This window comes from Mauremys reevesii, unplaced genomic scaffold (assembly GCF_016161935.1).
Source record: "Mauremys reevesii isolate NIE-2019 unplaced genomic scaffold, ASM1616193v1 Contig2, whole genome shotgun sequence".
NCBI lineage: Eukaryota > Metazoa > Chordata > Testudines > Geoemydidae > Mauremys > Mauremys reevesii.
In genome coordinates, this window is record NW_024100826.1 from 244,717 (window position 1) to 264,437 (window position 19,721).

The 19,721-nt window shown below is 47.1% G+C and overlaps 1 long non-coding RNA gene across 1 annotated transcript; it reads right to left on the minus strand.

Annotated features, from left to right (window-relative positions):
• Positions 1–2,383: 2,383 nt before the first annotated feature.
• Positions 2,384–19,126, minus strand: LOC120393453. Its single transcript, XR_005592043.1, has 4 exons — positions 19,062–19,126; positions 12,860–12,975; positions 8,777–8,844; positions 2,384–2,570 (listed from the first exon to the last, which is right to left on the minus strand). It is a non-coding gene; the product is annotated as an uncharacterized LOC120393453 (long non-coding RNA).
• Positions 19,127–19,721: the final 595 nt, after the last annotated feature.

Genomic DNA, 19,721 nt, shown 5'->3' on the forward strand with positions numbered 1-19,721 from the left:
AATACATGACAATGAAAGTGTCAAGTCAAATTCCAGAGCAGGTTACATCTGATTATTCAGAATCCGGACAAGAGATTCTCCCATCACATTCTCCTCTGATTCATTCAAACATACTTCACTCACCACTGTCTCAATAGTCAGTTATTTACAACATTTTTACTATCCTAGCATCCAAATAATGGGAGGGGTCGGACCAGCCACCTTGCCAGAACTGGCGTTACCAACAGATAGAATCTGTGATTTTAACTCCAAATGATAACACTGTGTTTGGGATCCACTTGAATTCCCCTTCCAGGTCTTTGACACTTATCTCCGGTCACAATGACTCTGATTTAGAATTAAAGAAGTGAAAACATCATCTCCAAGCACAGACATCTGAGAACTGTTCCTCACAGGACACTTTGAGAAGTGGATGGGTAGAATGTGATGAAGATAAACTCTGCATGGCTCAGAAGAAAAAGTAACAGTTCTGTAGTGATGGGGAAGGAGGTAATCTCTGAGTCACCCCATCCCCTTCCAGTGTCACAGAGAGTGAAATGACCCCTTTTCCCCCTGCCCCTCTTCATTTAAATATAATTTGAAAAGTTCCCAATATAACTGCTCTTCAGCACAACCCAGAGCAACATGAGATCAACTGGAAATGATACAATCTGTATCATTGTTGACTTTAACAATAACTTTGCAATAGGAGGAATGGTATAAATGTGATGCTCCCTCGTTCCGGATAGGAAGGGCACACTCGAATTACTCATGGGACAATGGAGTTGATAGAAAGGACAAATAGATCAACTTCAAAACAGGGTGAATGGCAAAAGGCAAAAATGGGCCATTCATCTGGACAAGCTGAGGGATAACAGTGCTGCAAACAGTTCAAACAGCTTTAAAAGTTACTATGTGAGAATCAGGAAAAGTATTAAAGAAAAAAAGTATGGATAGCCCTAGAGGTTTTTATGGTGTTGATCTCCCTTGCAGATTCTCTGATAGCTAACATGGGCTGAGTGCCAACAGAAGGTTTTCCCACATTCGCTGCATTCATAGGGCCTCTCCTGTGTGGATTCTCTGATGTTCAGAAAGGGCTAAGCTGGTAGTGAAGCTTTCCCCACACTCACCGCATTTATAGGTCCTCTCGCCTGCGTGGTTACTCTGATGTTGAAAAAGGGCTGAGTTGGTAGTGAAGCGTTTCCCACACTCACTGCATTCATAGGGCCTCTCTCCAGTGTGGATTCTCTGATGCCTAATAAGGTGTGAACTGTGTATGAAAGTTTTCCCACACTCGCTGCATTCATAGGGCCTTTCTCCTGTGTGGATTCTCTGATGCCTAATAAGGGTTGATCTGTGATTGAAGGTTTTCCCACACTCACTGCATTTATAGGGTCTCACACCGGTGTGAATTTTCTGATGATCAGAAAGTACTGAGCTGGTAGTGAAGCTTTTCCCACACTCAATGCATTTATAGGGCCTCTCACCTGTGTGGATTCTCTGATGTTGAAAAAGGTACGAGCTGCGACTGAAGGTTTTCCCACACTCACTGCATTCATAGGGCTTCTCCACTGTGTGGATTCTCTGATGTTCAGAAAGGGCTGAGCTGATAGTGAAGCTTTTCCCACACTCATGGCATTCATAGGGCCTCTCCCCTGTGTGGATTCTCAGATGTTCAGAAAGGGCTGAGCTGGTAGTGAAGCTTTTCCCACACTCACGGCATTCATAAGGCCTCTCTCCTGTGTGGATTTTCTGATGCCTACTAAGGTGTGAACTGCGACTGAAGGTTTGCCCACACTCACAACATTCATAGGGCCTCTCCCCTGTGTGGATGCTTTGATGGAGAAAAAGGCCTGATCTGTGAGTAAAGTTTTTCCCACACTCACTGCATCCATAGGCCCTCTCCCCTGTGTGGATTCTCTGATGTTCAGAAAGGGCTGAGCTGGTAGTGAAGCTTTTCCCACACTCACGGCACTCATAGGGCCTCTCCCCTGTGTGGATTGTCTGATGCCTAGTAAGGTGCGAGCTGCGCGTGAAGGTTTTCCAGCATTCAGTGCATTCATAGGGCCTCTCCCCTGTGTGGATTCTCTGATGTTCAGAAAGGGCTGAGCTGGTAGTGAAGCTTTTCCCACACACACTGCATTCATAGGGTCTCTCCCCTGTGTGGATTCTCTGATGGGTAATAAGGTGTGATCTGTGAGTAAAGTTTTTCCCACACTCACTGCATTCATAAGGCCTCTCTCCTGTGTGGATTCTCTGACGCTTTATAAGGGCTGAGTAGTCACATATGTTTTTCCCACACTCAGTGCATGTATTTTTTCTCTTTCCTCTGAGGATTTCCTGCTGGGTTGTGGTTTCCTTGAGGTCTTTCTGAGTTCCCTGACAGGAAATACATTTACTCACTTTCTCCCCTGGCTGGTTTCCTTGCTCTCTTTCTGATCTGTGCTGAATCTCACACAATTGTCCCTGCTCATGACTCCTGGATACATTCCTTTCCAATCTTTGTGATAATTCCCTGTGTTTATCCACTTGCTCAACATTTTCCGGCTGAGAATTCTGCTCCTCTTTCTCACATACCATTGCGTCACCTGCTGTGAGAGAGACAGAAACCTCAACCAGGGATGGAAAGGGGAAGGCCAAACCAAAACAATTGCTGGAGAGAGGTCAAATAAAAAATCAGGAACTGAACTCCCCCAAACTCGTCCCCGAAATACAGTAGTAGGATTTTATGTTTTATCTGATTTAGAATGAAGGATAAATAATAATAATGTAGCATGTATTAAATGCATTAGTGTATGATCTGATCATATCCTGCCAGCCACCCTTTCTGAGTAACAGAAAGGAATGGCCTAATGGACCAACAGGTAGAGATACATCAGCCGCAATCTGTGTCTGGACTGATTTCAAGGAAGTAACAGATCTTCGAGGGTCACCAATTTGTTGTAGATTTAGCTTTTAAAATAAGTAAAAGAATGCCATGATTGTTTTATTTTGCATTGCAATTTGATGTTCCTGTTCAAAATGTTGTGTGTAAATTAAGTCTGTATTGTGTGTGAATGAGGAAAGTGTGTTTTAAGAGATAAGCATGAAGGCCATCGCTGAACCAGATGTACGAGGGAGGAACCGGAGACAGATGCAAGGGCACCAGGAGGCTGCAACACGCTCCTAGTGAAATGTCAGAGGAGGGCAGATTTTTTACTCTAAAGATGAGACAGGCACCTATCAATGGGGACAAGATAGCTGTGAACAAAACCAGCCTGGGATAACTCTCTGAGGAACCTGATGAAAGAACAAGATAAAGGATGAGGACAATTTAAGAAAATAAGCTCTCGTCAAACAACAATTGATTACAATACGATGGTGCAAAACTCATTGGTCTCAAATAAGGAAAATCAGTATATAAACAAGATGCCTTGCCATGAAACTCTGGGTTCGACCTGCCAAGACTTGCCCGGAGCATCGTGTCATGACCACGGAACGGAACCCGGCTCCTCCCTACCCGTGATCAACCTTGCTGGCCGCTAGATTGATCCGGACTCTGGAGTGGCAACTATAACATACGCTGACGAGACAGTGTGTTTGTGTGTGGTGTGACTAAATGGAAATACTAATTGTTGTATCTTCAATAAATGCAGCATATTGACTTTTCCCCTGAAAAAGATCCCATATGCTTCTTATAAGCATAACATTTTTGGTGGAAAATTGCAAAAGGGTGAAGACATGCACTGTGATTGTTGAACATGCTGCTTCAATATTGCTAAAAGGTATACCATACGTATAAAATGATCAATCACACAGGTGTGCACAGCCTCAGTTGTAGAAGATCCAGGCAATAGGGGGAGGATTAGAGTCCTAGCTCTGACCCGTCTGTGGGGGAAAACTATACAGATAAGATATATACAAACTGTCTAGGTATATACACCCTCGGCAGGGGCGGCGAGTCCTATGGGCCCATGGTGACTGGGCACCAGGAATATTCCAGGCCCAGGGCCCGGCTCCAGCAATGTTTGGGGCTGGGTCTCTCCCTTGGCCCCACCTTCTGCCCCTGGGTCCCCCCAACGCATCCTTTGGGCCATTTAAAACTGCCCGGGGCCCCCACTCACCACTGGTAGTGCAGTGGAGCTGAGTAGCTTCCTCCGTGTTCACGCCATGTGTCTGCCGGCTCCACCCTGCATCCCCTGGGCGGGGGGGCTATGTCCTGACCCAAGTCCCCCTGCAGCCAATGGGAAGCTGTGGGGGCAGTGCCTGGGGGTAGCAGCACATGGAGACTCCTGGCCTGCCCTGCCTAGGAGCCCCAGGTAACCGCTGCACCCCCCGCCCCCCACCCAAGAGCTTGCACCCCCCCTTTGCCCCCAAACTTCCTCGCAGAGCCTGCACTCCCTCCCTCCACCCTTCTCCCACCCTCAGCCTGCACCCAAATTCAGTCCCAGCACCTGCACCCCTTATCCCCTCCTGCACCCTCAGCCCCTGTCCCAGCTTGGAGCCTGCACACAGAACCCAAACTCCGTCACAGAGCCTGCACCCCTCACCCCCTCCTGCACACCCACCCCTTACCCAAACCCAGAGCCTACACCTAAACTGCATTCCAGAACCTGCACCCCCTCCCTATGCACTCCCTCCTGTCCACAAACTCCCTCCCAGAGCCTGCACCCCTCACCCTCTTCTGCACCTCACCCTCTGCCCTAGCCTGGAGCCTGCACCCAGTATCCAAACTCCAACCCAGAGCCTGCACACCAACCCCCTTCCCACACACCCTCTCCTGCACCCAAACTACCTCTAGATCTTACACCCCTCATCCCCTCCTGCACCCAAACTCCATCCCAGAGCCTGCACCCTAGACCCCCTCCCCCACCCTAACTCCTTCCAAAGCCCAATCTGTCTCCTGTCCTGCACCCCAATCCCCTGCCCGAGCCCAGGACCTCCTCCCACCACCCAAATTCCCTCCCAGAGCCATTGACAGGTGGGGGGGTGGAGTTTGGGGGGCAGAGTTGGGGAGCAGGTTCTGAGGACCACGAAAATGTCTACGAACCTGCCACACCTGACCCCCAAGTCCTAAAAGTGCTGGGCCATAAGGGGGAGGGTTAGAGTCCTCGCTCCTACCTGTCTGTCGAGAGAAAATTGCATAGGTGAATATACCCTTGGTCGTAGCAGGATCGAGCCCAAAGGTAGGGGGCTTAGCGTTTCCCCATCCTCCTCTGTCAGGCAGAATTCTTTTTAGTGGGTAGACACTTTTCTGTTTTATAAGTCCCAGCATGCGCATGGGCATGGAAAAGTTATACAAGGTAAAATAAATTAATAAAAAAAACATGCTCAGGCAGATTTTCTATGTGAGACCCACCTCTGAAGGATATAGGAGTGTGGGCAAATAGTGGTAGCACCTGTGTAAGAAATGTTTAAAAGGAAGCAATCCAAAGACGATACTTTGTTCAAGAGATTACTCCTTTTAAAGAGCTCGTCCTTTGTGCACTGGGGCGGCTGCCCCATTCCATGAGAGAAAGGGCTGGAACAGCCGGAGAGGCTGCGCAGACTAGCAGCCAATCTGCAAAGGCCTGTGGAGAGCCAATCAGGGCTAAGGAAGAGGCAGCCAATAAGGGCCAAGATGGACCCTATATAAAGACTGCCTAACGAAGGAGAAGAGAGTCTCTCCCTGACTAGCAAGGGAGAAGGACTGGCTCCTGAGGTAGGAAGGTAAGCAAGCACCTTGGACAGAGCAGTGCTGGGCCGGCTTGGAGGAGCAGATGAGAGCCCTGGCCCATTACCTGCCAGGCTGTGGTCCCTGACTAGAAGGGCCAAGAAGGTGCAAGGGGCCAAAGGGAAAATGGCCCAGGGAAAATAGTTGGAGAAGGAGGGCAGAGAAGCTGCCGCTAGAGGTTCCCTGGGTCAGGACCCAGATTAGCAGGTGGGCCTGGGTCCCCCCCTTCCACTGCACCTGGCTGCAGAGAAGTGTGGCAGAGACAGACTGCAACATGCCTGAGGGGAGGGGCTAGACTTTGGGGTTGTGGTTGGCCACCAAGGCAAGTGCAAGCCGAAGGACTGTTGTTATCTCACCCCCCAGAAGGGGGTGAGAATGGAGTAGTGGGCACTGCCAGAGGGCAGTGTCCTGAAGCGGATGCCACTGAGCAGGGAGTAATGCGGATCCGAAACCAGCAGAGCAGACAACGGGCGAGACACCACACACAGAGGGCACTTCATGGCTGGCGAGAGCTAATTCCCAGACTGACCAGCAGGAGGTGTCGCGGTGGTGAGTCTCGACGCTGCTACACTCTGTTAAATTCTAAAGGATATAGGAGTTTGGGCAGTGTAGTTTTTTTTTGTGAATGATATTGTGATGATTTCACAATTTTAAAAGAAATGTTTAAGGAAAGTATCAGAGGGGTAGCCGTGTTAGTCTGGTTCTGTAGAAGCAGCAAAGAATCCTGTTAGTCTATAAGGTGCCACAGGATTCTTTGCTGTTTAAGGAAAGAGACCAGGAGGGGTGGGGGCTGGTTGAGGAGCCCACCCTCCTTGCTAAATTGCTAATGGAACAAAGCCTGTGTCCATGAAAAGGGATGGTTCAGCGAGGAAAGCAGGGTTGGGCCCTGACAAGCAGGTAGGCAACAAATAAAAAAAATTGGAAAGCAGGTTGGAAGCCCTGAAGGTATGGTGGCAAAAGAAAAAAAAAATAAGTATAGGCCATGAGGAATTCAGATCCCTGGAACAATACTTGGAATGGTGAAATCTGAGTTGATGAAGGTGTCATTTGGGGAGATAAGTGAGTGATTTAAAAGAGTGAGAAGTTCCCTCTGCAGAGGCTGGAGGGAATTAAGCAGTTGAATGTTGTAAAAAGTTAAAAAAAGAAAAGTTATAGAAAGAGAATTCTTGGTTTCTTTGCAACCATTCTGAAGGGAAACTGGGCCCTTTTCCAAAGGAATGTCTGTAAATAAGCCAGGCAAAGAGACAATCTGACTAAATTGTTCATAGTCAAATGATTTCAAATTTGCTAAAAGAATACAAGGGTTTTCTATTGGAACTTAACTGCCCACAAATGTAGTCTATGTACAGCTGTGTAAAAATTAAAAGCAGTGTAAGGAAGGTTACGAAAAAAAATTGTGTATAAATATATTGTGTAACTATGTGGAGTGTTTAAAACCTAAAGCAACACTTGCGTTTGTAAAATTCTTGTTTTGCAGGTTTAAAATGAATTGGTTTGGTTTTTAAATAATACCACTAAAATCCATTTGAATCTTTCATTCAAAGTTGCAAAACAGAGAAACACTTTTTGCCAGATACAGGTAACAAGTGTTGTTTGTTTTGGTATTTAGCGTTTAACCTTTAAGGTACCTTAATGCTTTATAAGTTCAATATCTTTTTAAAAGACCAAAGTCATGGCTGCAGCAAGGCAGTTAAAACCAGGAGAATGGGGGAAAAAACTGGATTTTTTTTTTGTAAAAAAAAAATATATATATATATATATATATACATACACACACACAAAGCGCCCCACACTGAGCCTTACGGTGACTCTGTGTAATCAAACTATCGCTTTGCTAAGAGTACATAAAAACTTTGAGCATAAAGAAAGTTACACCTTATGTAAGAATTAATACGGCTAATGTTCTACAAATTAAACTATGGAAGGAATGTGCATTTTCCCCAGAATATGTGCAGTGTATATTGTAGAAGGGGTAAAAGAAATGCAAAAACATACCATATTACTTAATTAAAATCCTACTAGGGCTCCAGAGGGAGCCACAATAGGTTGTGCTTTTCTTTTTCAGATCAGTGTGTGTTTTAGAAGCAGAAGTTAAAAGTGAAAAATAATCAAAACTCTGGTGGAAGTTGATTGTGTCCCTTTTAAGACAGTCTCTAAGCTGCTAATGACTTTAAATCCAAAAGCAAGCCAAAAAGTGTCTGTGTTAATGTAAATTACCTAACTGGTAAAGGAAGAAAAGAAGTGCCCATAAATTGCAGCACAAAGAAGTCAAACCAAAGGACAAGATGGGAGACAGGTAGCTCAGAGGAAGGTAAGGACACTCGTAGAAATGCCGGCTCCTACCAACGCCTACTCTTTAAGAATACTGCTAGGAGGAGTCAATTTTCTTAGACCACATCTATAAATATGCTAAAATAACTCATTCATTGTTTTAAAAAAAGACAAAATGGGAATGGGGAAAAGAGCAGCACTCCGCTTTAACTCTGCTAAAACCGAAGGCTCTCACAGACCCAGCCCTGCGTTTCCATGATGAATCACAGCCTTTTGTTAAAAAAAACAAATTAATGTTTGGTAGCTAATAACATGGCTTTGGCTGCCACACTATTACAAAATATTAAAAAAGGGAACCTTAAAATGAGGAAAAGGGGTCACTCACTAGAATCAAAATGGATAGGCCCTTACTCCATGGTGGATCGCCTTAGCCCATTGGTATACCGCATTTAAAAAATAAAAACGGAAATGGGTACATGTTTCACAAATTAAACTGTTTACATAAATGTTTGAATTATTTGCAGAAAAAGACATCCCAGAACCTGAGCACGAGGTGCTGCTTCACCCCCACAATTTTAATCCACAAAAAAATGAGACTCCAGTGTAAGGTCTGGCTTTACCTGCTTCTGGGAACTTTTAGCGCCCAGATAATTTAAAAAAAATGCAGCCCGCCTTTATAAGCCAATAGTTAAGGAATAATTCACTCCCTACCAACCAATCAGCCTGATATTAGCTCCCCAGAGGCAACAGCAAGGAAAGTAACCAATGCCCGGGTGGGGTGTCAACCCAGCAACAACCATTGTCCAGCAGGGGAGCTACAATGCAAAGACTCACCTGCATGAGGCCACACTAGGAGAATTGCTCAACCTTGCTTGGAGAGACTCAGAAATCCTCATCTGACTCTGAAGCAGAGCGGGGTGTGGGGGGCAAAGCCACAAGGGAAGAAAGGACATGATAAAAGGGAGAGACATGAGCAATTTTTCTCTCTTCCCCCCCTACATCTACAGACATCACCAACCATCAGGTGACTGAAGCGCTGATCAAAGGGGAGAGCCTGGTTGAAAAGTAACCAGCCAGCCCGTGGTGAGAAGTATCAAAGTTTGTAAGGACATTGAAAGTGTTAAGATGTGTTTAGAATGCGTTTTGCTTTTATTTCATTTGACCAAATCTGATTCGTTATTCTTTGATTTATAATCACCTAATCTCTCTTTATAGCTAATCTGTTTGTTTGTTCTACCTGAAGCAGTATGTTTGGTTTGAAGTGTGTTAGAGGCTCCCCTTGGGATAACAAGCCTGGTATATATGAATTTCTTTGTTAAACTGACAAATTTATATAATCTTGCATTGTCCAGTGAGCATTACTGGACACTGCAAGATGGTGGTTCCTAGGGCTGTGTCTAGCCAATATCTCTGGTCCCAGTGTCATTTGCTTGCCAGTAGCTGGGAAAAGCTGACATGCAAGAGGCTGTGTGTGAACACTCCAGAAGTGGGGGTTTCACAGCAGAATAAGGCTGGCTCCCAAAGCCAAGGATTGGGGAGGCAGAGCAGATCACCAGTCCAGATAACACCAGAGGAATGTCACCAGTGTGTTGGATTAAAGTCTGTGGGGAAATTCCATTTGGGATAACAAGGCTGGTGCATATCATTTTCCACTGATGAAATAAAAAATGTAATAGGCGCTTGTGGTGTTCAGTAGCATGCTGGACAGTGCAAGATGCAAATGACAATTTGTGTTATCCTGTGTAATTCATGAATGGTTGACTAGCAGCACTCAATACTGTGTAGTTGGAAGAGTTACATGCTGGAGACTGTGTTTACTGGCCAAGAGGGGCTGTTCTCACAGTAAAACAATGGAAAATGCATCCCCAGGTTGGAGAACTGATTGGACACAGCTGTTCAACAGTCCAGATTGTACTCTGCGTAATGTCACAGACACTCATTATGACACAGCCTCTTACAACACAGAGAAGGTAAATCCATGTCCCCAAAATCAAAGACTCTAGACAGAAGGCAAGTCTCCCTGGCACTGCTTCTTGCTGACAGAGAGGTCCAGAGACAATGAGTCCTGGGGAAGCTGGGAACAGTAAGCATGGGCTGGTGGGGTTCAGTGGAGAAAGGGAACAGGAAGGGCGGGGATGTTACTGAATGCAGGATCTCAGCAGTACTAGATGTCAGGATAGCACATATTGCAGCCCATTGGAAAACATAATCCCAACTATACTATAAAATAAGGTCTTAATTACCTGTTTCCACTCAAGAGACAGATCTTGGAGTCACTGTGGATAGTTCTTTGAAAACATTCACTCAATGTGCAGCGGCAGTCAAAAAAGCAAACAATGTTGGGAATCATTAAGAAGGGGATAAATAACAGAGAAAATATCATATTGCCTCTATATAAATCCATGGTACACTCACATCTTGACTACGGAGTGCAGATGTTGTCACCCCATCTCAAAAAAAAAGATATACTGGAATTGGAAAAGATTCAGAAAAGGGCAACCAAAATGATTAGGGGTATGGAACAGATTCCCTATGTGGAGAGATTAAAAAGACTGGGCCTTTTCAGCTTGGAAAAGAGATGAAGAAGAGAAGATACGAAAGAAGTCTGTAAAATCAAGACTTCTGTGGAGAAAGTAAATAAAGCTTTATTTCCTACTCCTCCTAACACAAGAACTGGGAGTCACCCAATGAAAGTAATAGGCTGCAGACGTAAAACAACCCAAAGGAAATATTTCTTCACACAAGAGACAGTCAATCTGTGGAACTCTTTGCCAGAGGAAGTTGTGAAGGCCAAGGCTATAACAGGGTTCAAAAAAAAGAACAAGATAAATTCATGGAGAATAGGTCCATGAATAGCCATTTGCCAGGATGGGCAGGGATGATGTCCCGAGCCACTGATTGCCAGAACCTGGGAATGGATGACAGGTGATGGATCACTTGTGGATTGCCTGTTCTGTTCATTCCCTCTGGGACACCTGGCTTTGGCCACTATCAGAAGACAGGATACTGGGCTAGATAGACCTTTGATCTGACCCAGTGTGGCTGAATTTATGTACTAGGGAATCTAGTGAGTCCAGTGTAACAGGAGGGAGTATGAAAATCCCTGAGTGTGGAGAATACTGGGAAATTAGAAGCTATAATTCAGGAGCAACAGACTCTAATTAGTCTGGAAAGGCAGAATGTGGAAAATAAGAATCAGGTCCTGTGACTTAAAGAGTAGGTCCAAAGAGCCAGAAGAGACGAGAGCTTGTAGCTATTACACATGGTGATGGAGGAGCAAGACTCTCCTTGTCTCAGGAAGGTTCACTACCAACCAAGGCCATTTTCACATGCTGGGGTGCAATCCAGAGCAGTGAGGAGTTGTGTTATCTCTAATCCTGGGTGAGATTCAACGTTCTGCTGCTGGAGCTCCCCTGTCTGGATACCCTCAGCCAGCATTCAAGGACGCCCCAAATGTCTGTGTGACAGATAACCGTGGACCAGCAGCTCTGACTCCAGCAGCCTGCTTGTTACACCCCAAGCACATTCTGGTTTGGGTGAAGAAGGCTCAGGGTTTAAGAGAAGGCTGGGGGGTAGGAACCTTCTGTTGGTTATGCTGAACCTAACCCCCAGTTTTTTCAGCAAACAGGAGATATTGGACACTGCGATACTGCTCCTGTACTCTGTTCCCAAAGAGTTCTGTAGGAGGAGAGGGTAGAGTGGTATTATATGCGTCAGTGGCATGATGGGGTGATGCAGAAACAGGGCAGAGTAGAGGTGGCATTGTGAGACTGGCATGAACCTTATCTCTTCATTTTCCCCCTTTTTGACGTTATTGACAAGAACTGGGACCGTATAGATCATTGTTGCAGCCAAGGTCCTGTAGTGGCACCGAATCTTATATAAAGGGGGACAAATGAGGTGTCTAAGACCAGGTTATGGTTTGCTGGTTATAATTATGCTGTCTGTATGCATGTATCATTTTTGTATTTAAAGTTATGAATACTGGCTCTATACTGTCTGTATCTCAAACTTATGCTATGCTTTTGGACAACATCCCAGACAAGCTGGTGTCAGTTCTGCCTAGCCTGCTTGATGGCCCATAAAGGACCATCAGCTATACAACTGACCCATTGAGAGAAGGCAGATACGCCTTGTGACTCAGCAAAGTATGCAGGGACTTGCCCATGTGATTTCAGACTCCATTTTGCTGTACTTTTCCACAGTAAGGACAAACAGGCGTCCTTACACTTGGAAGAGACTATAAAGTGCAGCTGCCTCACCTCCATCTTGTCATCAATCCTGCTTCATACCTCTGGAGGGACTTTGCTACAAATTGAAGCTCTATACAAAGGACTGAATGACCCATCCCAGCTGTGGATGTTGTCCAGAGACTTGATTTGAACCTGCAGTTTATTCTATCACTGCTACAAGCCTGAACCAAGAACTTTGCCATTACTGTATGTAATTGATTTCATTTAACCAATTCTAGCTCTCATCTATATCTTTTCTTTTTTATATGAATAAACTTTTAGATTCTAAAGGATTGGCAACAGCGTGATTTGTGGGTAAGATCTGATGTGTATATTGATCTGGGTCTGAGGCTTGGTCCTTTGGGATCAGGAGAACCTTTTTTCTTTTTCTGGGGTATTGGTTTTCATAACCCTTTGTCCCCATAACGAGTGGCACTGGTGGTGATACTGGGAAACTGGAGTGTCTAAGGGAATTGCTTGTGTGACTTGTGGTTAGCCAGTAGGGCAAAACCAAAGTCTTCCCTGTTTGGCTGGTTTGATTTGCCTTAGAGGTGGAAAAACCCCAGCCTTGGGCTGTAATTGCCCTGCTTGAAGCAATTTGTCCTGAACTGGCACTCTCAGTTGGGCTCCACCAGAACCAGCATTGTTACACCCTTCTAATATCCGAGGGCACAGAAATCCTTACCCAGCGAGGTCACGCTCTCATAGTTCTTCTGCATGACTTGGCTGTAGAGGGCTCCTAAGCAGGGTCCAGCAGAGCCCACTCTTCTACACAGCCACCTCCTTGAAGGTCACTGGCCCCTGAAAGAGCAAGAGTCCCACACTCAGTACCTGATGCCCCACTCACAACCCCACTATTCGTGGGGGAGAGGAGCCAAATAAGAACGGCCATACCGGGTCAGACCAAAGTTCCATCTAGCCCAGTATCTGTCTACTGACAGTGGCCAATGCCAGGTGTCCCAGAGGGAGTGAACCTAACAGGCAACGATCAAGTGATCTCTCTCCTGCCATCCATCTCCATCCTCTGATGATCAGAGGCTAGGGACACCATTCTTTACCCATCCTGGCTAATAGCCATTTATGGACTTAGCCACCATGAATTTATCCAGTTCCCTTTTAAACGCTGTTATAGTCCCAGCCTTCACAACCTCCTCAGGTAAGGAGTTCCACAAGTTGACTGTGCGCTGCGTGAAGAACTTCCTTTTATTTGTTTTAAACCTGCTGCCTATTAATTTCATTTGGTGACCCCCAGTTCTTGTATTATGGGAATAAGTAAATAACTTTTCCTTATCCACTTTCTCAACGTCACTCATGATTTTATAAACCTCTATCATATCCCGCCTTAGTCTCCTCTTTTCCAAGATGAAGAGACCTAGCCTCTTTAATCTTTCCTCATATGGGACCCTCTCCAAACCCCTAATCATTTTAGTTGCCCTTTTCTGAACCTTTTCTAGTGCTAGAATATCTTTTTTGAGGTGAGACCACATCTGTACACAGTATTCAAGATGTGGGCATACCATGGATTTATAAGGGCAATAATATATTCTCAGTCTTATTCTCTATCCCCTTTTTAATGATTCCTAACATCCTGTTTGCTTTTTTGACCGCCTCTGCACACTGCGTGGACATCTTCAGAGAACTATACACGATGACTCCAAGATCTTTTTCCTGACTTGTCGTAGCTAAATTAGCCCCCATCATATTGTATGTATAGTTGGGGTTATTTTTTCCAACATGCATTACTTAACATTTATCCACAATAAATTTCATTTGCCATTTTGTTGCCCAATCACTTAGTTTTGTGAGATCTTTTTGAAGTTCTTCACAGTCTGCTTTGGTCTTAACTATCTTGAGCAGTTTAGTATCATTTGCAAACTTTGCCACCTCACTGTTTACCCCTTTCTCCAGATCATTTATGAATAAATTGAATAGGATTGGTCCTAGGACTCACGCTTGGGGAATACCACTAGTTACCCCTCTCCATTCTGAGAATTTACCATTAATTCCTACCCTTTGTTCCCTGTCTTTTAACCAGTTCTCAATCCATGAAAGGACCTTCCCTTTTATCCCATGACAGCTTAATTTACGTAAGAGCCTTTAGTGAGGGACCTTGTCAAAGGCTTTCTGGAAATCTTAGTACACTACGTCCACTGGATCTCCCTTGTCCACACGTTTGCTGACCCCTTCAAAGAACTCTAATAGATTAGTAAGACACGATTTCCCTTTACAGAAACCATGTTGACTATTGCTCAACAGTTTGTTTTTCTATGTGTCTGACAATTTTATTCTTAACCATTGTTTCGACTAATTTGCCCGGTACTGACGTTAGACTTACCGGTCTGTAATTGCCGGGATCACCTCTAGAGCCCTTTTTAAATATTGGCGTTACATTAGCTAACTTCCAGTCATTGGGTACCGAAGCCGATTTAAAGGTCAGGTTACAAACCTTAGTTAATAGTTCTGCAACTTCACATCTGAGTTCTTTCAGAACTCTTGGGTGAATGCCATCTGGTCCCGGTGACTTGTTAATGTTGGGTTTATCAATTAATTCCAAAACCTCCTCTAGTGACACTTCAATCTGTGACACTTCCTCAGATTTGTCACCTACAAAAGCCGGCTCAGGTTTGGGAATCTCCCTAACATCCTCAGCTGTGAAGACTGAAGCAAAGAATCCATTTAGTTTCTCTGCAATGACTTTATCGTCTTTAAGTGCTCCTTTTGTATTTTGATCGTCAAGGGGCCTCACTGGTTGTTTAGCAGGCTTCCTGCTTCTGATGTACTTAAAAAACATTTTTTTATTACCTTTGGAGTTTTTGGATAGCCGTTCTTCAAACTCCTCTTTGGCTTTTCTTATTACACTCTTGCACTTAAGTTGGCAGTGTTTGTGCTCCTTTCTATTTGCCTCACTAGGATTTGACTTCCACTTTTTAAAGGAAGTCTTTTTATCTCTCACTGCTTCTTTTACATGTTTGTTAAGCCACGGTGGCTCTTTTTTAGTTCTTTTACTGTGTTTCTTAATTTGGGGTATAACATTGAAGTTGGGCCTCTATTATGGTGTCTTTAAAAAGGGCCCACGCAACTTACAGTGACTAAAGTGAAATCCCTGCACCTTTTAATTTTTGTTTAACTAATCCCCTCATTTTTGTATAGTTCCCCCTTTTGAAATTAAATGCCACAGTGTTGGGCTGTTGAGATGTTGTTCCCACCACAGGGATGTTGAATGCTATTGTATTATGGTCACTATTTCCAAGCAGTCCTGCTATAGTTACCTCTTGGACCAGCTCCTGCGCTCCACTCAGGATTAAATCTAGAGTTGCCTCTCCCCTTGTGGGTTCCCGTACCAGCTGCTCCATGAAGCAGTCATTTAAAGTATCGAGAAATTTTATCTCTGCATTTCGTCCTGAAGTGAAATGTTCCCAGTCAATATGGGGATAATTGAAATCCCCCACTATTATTGGGTTCTTAATTTTGATAGCCTCTCTAATTTCCCTTAGCATTTCATCGTCACTATTACTGTCCTGGTCAGGGGTCGATAATAGATCCCTAATGTTATATTTTTATTAGAGCATGACATTTCTATCCATAGAGATTCTATGGAACATGTGGATTCGCTTAAGATTTTTACTTCATTTGAATCTACATTTTCTTTCACATATAGTGCCACTCCTCCCCCTGCACGACCTGTTCTGTCCTTCCGATATATTTTGTACCCCAGAATGATAGTGTCCCATTGATTGCTCTCAGTCCACCAGGTTTCTGTGATGCCTATTATATCAATATCCTCCTTTATCACAAGGCACTCTAGTTCATCCATCTTATTATTTAGACTTCTAGCATTTATGTACAAGCACTTTAAAAAGTTGTCCCTGTTTATTTGTCTGCCCTTTTCTGATGTGCCAGATTCTTTTTTATGTGACTGTTTATCATCTGATCTGGCCCTTACATTATCCTCTTCCGTCCTCTGCTCCTGACTATAACTTGGAGATTCTCTATCATCAGACTCTCCCCTAAGAGAAGTCTGTGTCCGATCCACATGCTCCTCTGCAGCAGTCGGCTTTCCCCCATCTCCTAGTTTAAAAACCCCAGCACCATCTGGAAGGAGGGTCCCAACTATGGGAAGGTTTCCCTCTGCTCCCATTGACTGCTCTGCTTCCCTAGGCCTTTCTTCCTCCTCAACAGCGCAGGGGCTGTCTAAGCGGAGGTGGGACAATTCTACAGTGTCCCGGAAAGCCTCATCAACATACCTCTTTGCCTCTCTTAGTTCCCCCAGTTTCGCCACCCTGGCCTCCAAAGTCCATACATGGTCTCTGAGGGCCAGGAGCTCCTTGCACCAACTGCACACATACGCCACCCGCCCACAGGGCAGGTAATCATACATGCTACACTCAGTGCAATAAACTGGATAGCCCCCACTCTGCTGCTGGGCTTCTGCCTGCATTGTCTCCTAGTTAATGGAAGGGTGGTTTAACAAAGAGGTTTTGAAATGTGGTTTGGATTATAGGTTTTAAGGAGACTACGGGGAACAGATAGGACCGACAAGGGACCCCCGCTCCCTTCCCACTCCCCTTCCAAACTCCCTTGCGAAACTCCGTTAGCAGCCCCTGTTCGCAAATGGAAGTGCTGGGTGGCTCGCAGTCAACAGAGTCCCACCCCAACCCTGCTCAGAGCATCCAGGAAACACCAGGGTGAGGGGATGAAGAGAGAGCCCCTTGTCTCCCCCAGCACATGCATCACACCCCTACTAGCCACCGACAGATACAGGAGATGGAGCCTCTAGCAGGGTCCAGGGAGAGCTCCTTGGTAGGAAAGCTTCCCTAAGCCTGTCTGGGTGAGAAGGGCAGTGGTGGAGGTTTCAGAACAGGCTTCAGTTAATTTCACATCATGATTCCCCCAGGCCCTTTCCCTGCAGACAGACATCCTAGATTCTGCCATGCCAGGAAAATGCTCAATCTGTTTATTACAACGTAGACCTGGCCCCTCCTAAAAGGCTAAGGCCACAGACACATTTTTAATCTCCCTTCTCCCTCCCCACATCCTGAAAAAAGCCGAACCAAAGGAGTCACTTTCGACGATTCCCTTAGCCACTGACCCCATGGGAGCCACACCCCAGAAGGAGGGATATGGAGTCAGGAACTGGGTTTTCCTCGGTCTGATCCTCATCTTGTCCACAGGAAAGTGACTCCACCCAGGGTGCAGTAATACATCTGTCTGGGCAGATTAGAGATCTGGAAATCTCTCTCCAAACTCTTCTCTCCCACAGCCCCTTTCAGTCTCACTTTCTCCTCTATCTCCTTTTCCCTGTCCTCTCTCCCTGCCCATCTGGTAGGAAAGTCCCATTCCTTGGTTGGTTGCTCCCCATGGCTGGATTTGCTCCTGCACTTGCTAATGGCAGGAGAAATGACTGGAGGAGGGGAAGGGGGCACAGCTGTTTGTGTAGAGCCATTTTAATGCCAGCCTACAGCATTTTTCCTTGACTTCTTTCAGTTACCTGGAGTCTGTGGCTCACAATTTTGTACAAACAGGGCTCAGGTCTGCCCCAGGGCTGGAGAAAGTCATCAAGTGGGCAGGGCAGAGAAGCAGCTTTATTTAAAAGGTCACTTCCCAGCACAGAACCCCCCCACTGGGAGAGCAGCAGCTGCTAAGCCTTGTCTCCCAGATCACAATGGAGACCTTGGTATCTGACAGAGAAACCTGAACCCCAATATCCTGAGCAGAGAGGGACAGAGCATTTAAGCAGCTTCCCTCCTTTAGCTCTCTGGGGAGACCAGCTAATGAGAGCCCCTCCTCACAGGGAGAATTGTTAATGTCATTTGCCCCAGTGTTCATCTGGAGTCACTCCTTCCCCCCCCCCCCCACCACCCCTTACAGTGACTCTGGATTAACAATGTTCTCAATGAAACCAGATTTCAGAAAGAATGAGTCCAGAATGCTGTGGAAGAGACCATTGTGTGGCAGTGCTGACCCCCTTCCCACCTCCCTCACCCACCAGATCTAGGACAAGGACCGGGGCGGCGGCGGGGGCGTGGATTATGAATATTCCCTACGGGACTGGAAGTTCCTGTAGTTTTCAAAAGGGGAGAAAAGCAAAATCTGTGATTTCATCTCACAGTGTTTGATAAGTGGATAGAAAGTTATCATGGTGAGTGGCCCTGGCTGGGCACTGCCTGGCAGTGCTTGGAGCCAGGATTCTGGCACAAACTGATCAGGGAGCAGGATCATGGTTAGTAGCAGCCCCCAGGCACCCCCAATACCCAGACCCCATAGCCAGGGGCCCCAGACACCCCCATAACCCCAGTCAGGGTCCTGCCAGATATTCCCTAGCACCCAGTCCCCAGAGTCCCTAGCCAGGGACCCCAGATACGCCCCAGAGCCCCCACCAGCCACAGTGAGAGCTGGACACTAGTGAAACGGAGAGAAAATGGGGCACAATCGGGGGAGGGGAACAGGGCACTTCTCAGGGATTTGGGAGAAGGGGGAGTCACCCTGGATGTTGCTCGTTGCTCTCTAGATAGAAAGGGGGCAGGACTGGAGGGGACGGGAGGGTCCCCACGGGAGGGGGCAGCGGTAAATCCGAGGGGATCTCAGCCCCCCCTTCCTCTCCCCGCTCCTCGGGGGTCACCGGCTCTTCTCCCCGCCCCCACCCCGCCCATGTCCGGGCTGCACAGACACTTTCCACCCGCCCCTTTCCCAGGTCTCCCGTCGGGACCCCCCGCCCGCTCTCACTCCCCCCGGCCGCCCCACGCCGGGACCCCAGTGGGGCAGGACCGCCCGCGGGCGCGGCCCCAGGGAGCAGATCCCGGCGCTGCGAGATGCCGCGTCCCCGGACACTGGGGCAGAGTCACCGCCCCACCCCGCCCGGCTCGGCTCGGCTCGGCTCGGCTCGGTACCTGGAGGCTGCAGCTCCGCAGCGGGGGCGGAACCCAGGGTGGCTCCAGCGGGAGCAGGGCCCGGGCCGGGCACAGGGGGGTTAATGGGTCTCCCAGGCACAGACCACGCTGCTCAGCCCCGCCCCCCGCAGCGCCAGGGAGCAGCTGCGGGTGAGCGCAACCTCTGCGCATGCGGGACTCCCCCTCCCACCCCGATCTGCGCATGCCCAGAGCTGGCAGACACAAAACTCTTCTCCGGCTCTGCTACAGAGGCTCTACCGGCCCCGCACGAGCCAGGCAGAGCGGCAGCGCCCTGAGCGCGTTCGGAGCCCGGCTCCTCCCCCAATTAACGTCACTTCCGCTCCCGGGAGAGTCAGGAACTACATCTCCCAGCCTGCCCCGGGGCCCGCTTGACCCTCCCCCACCGCTCATCCTTTCCCCCGCTGAGGCCCCGGCCCCGCCCCCTCTCCCAGCCGGTGCCTCTCAGACCCGCCCCCTTTCCCGGGGAGCAGTTTAATATAGCGGCAGAACTGGGAGGGCTTGTGACCCCCCCGTAATAACCGCCCCCAAACAGCCCCCAGCCCTGACCCCCGCACCCCCAAACTCCCAGCAGCTCTACAGCCCCCCCCGCCTGGCTCTGACCCCACAGTTCCCCCCCGCCTGGCTCTGACACCACAGATC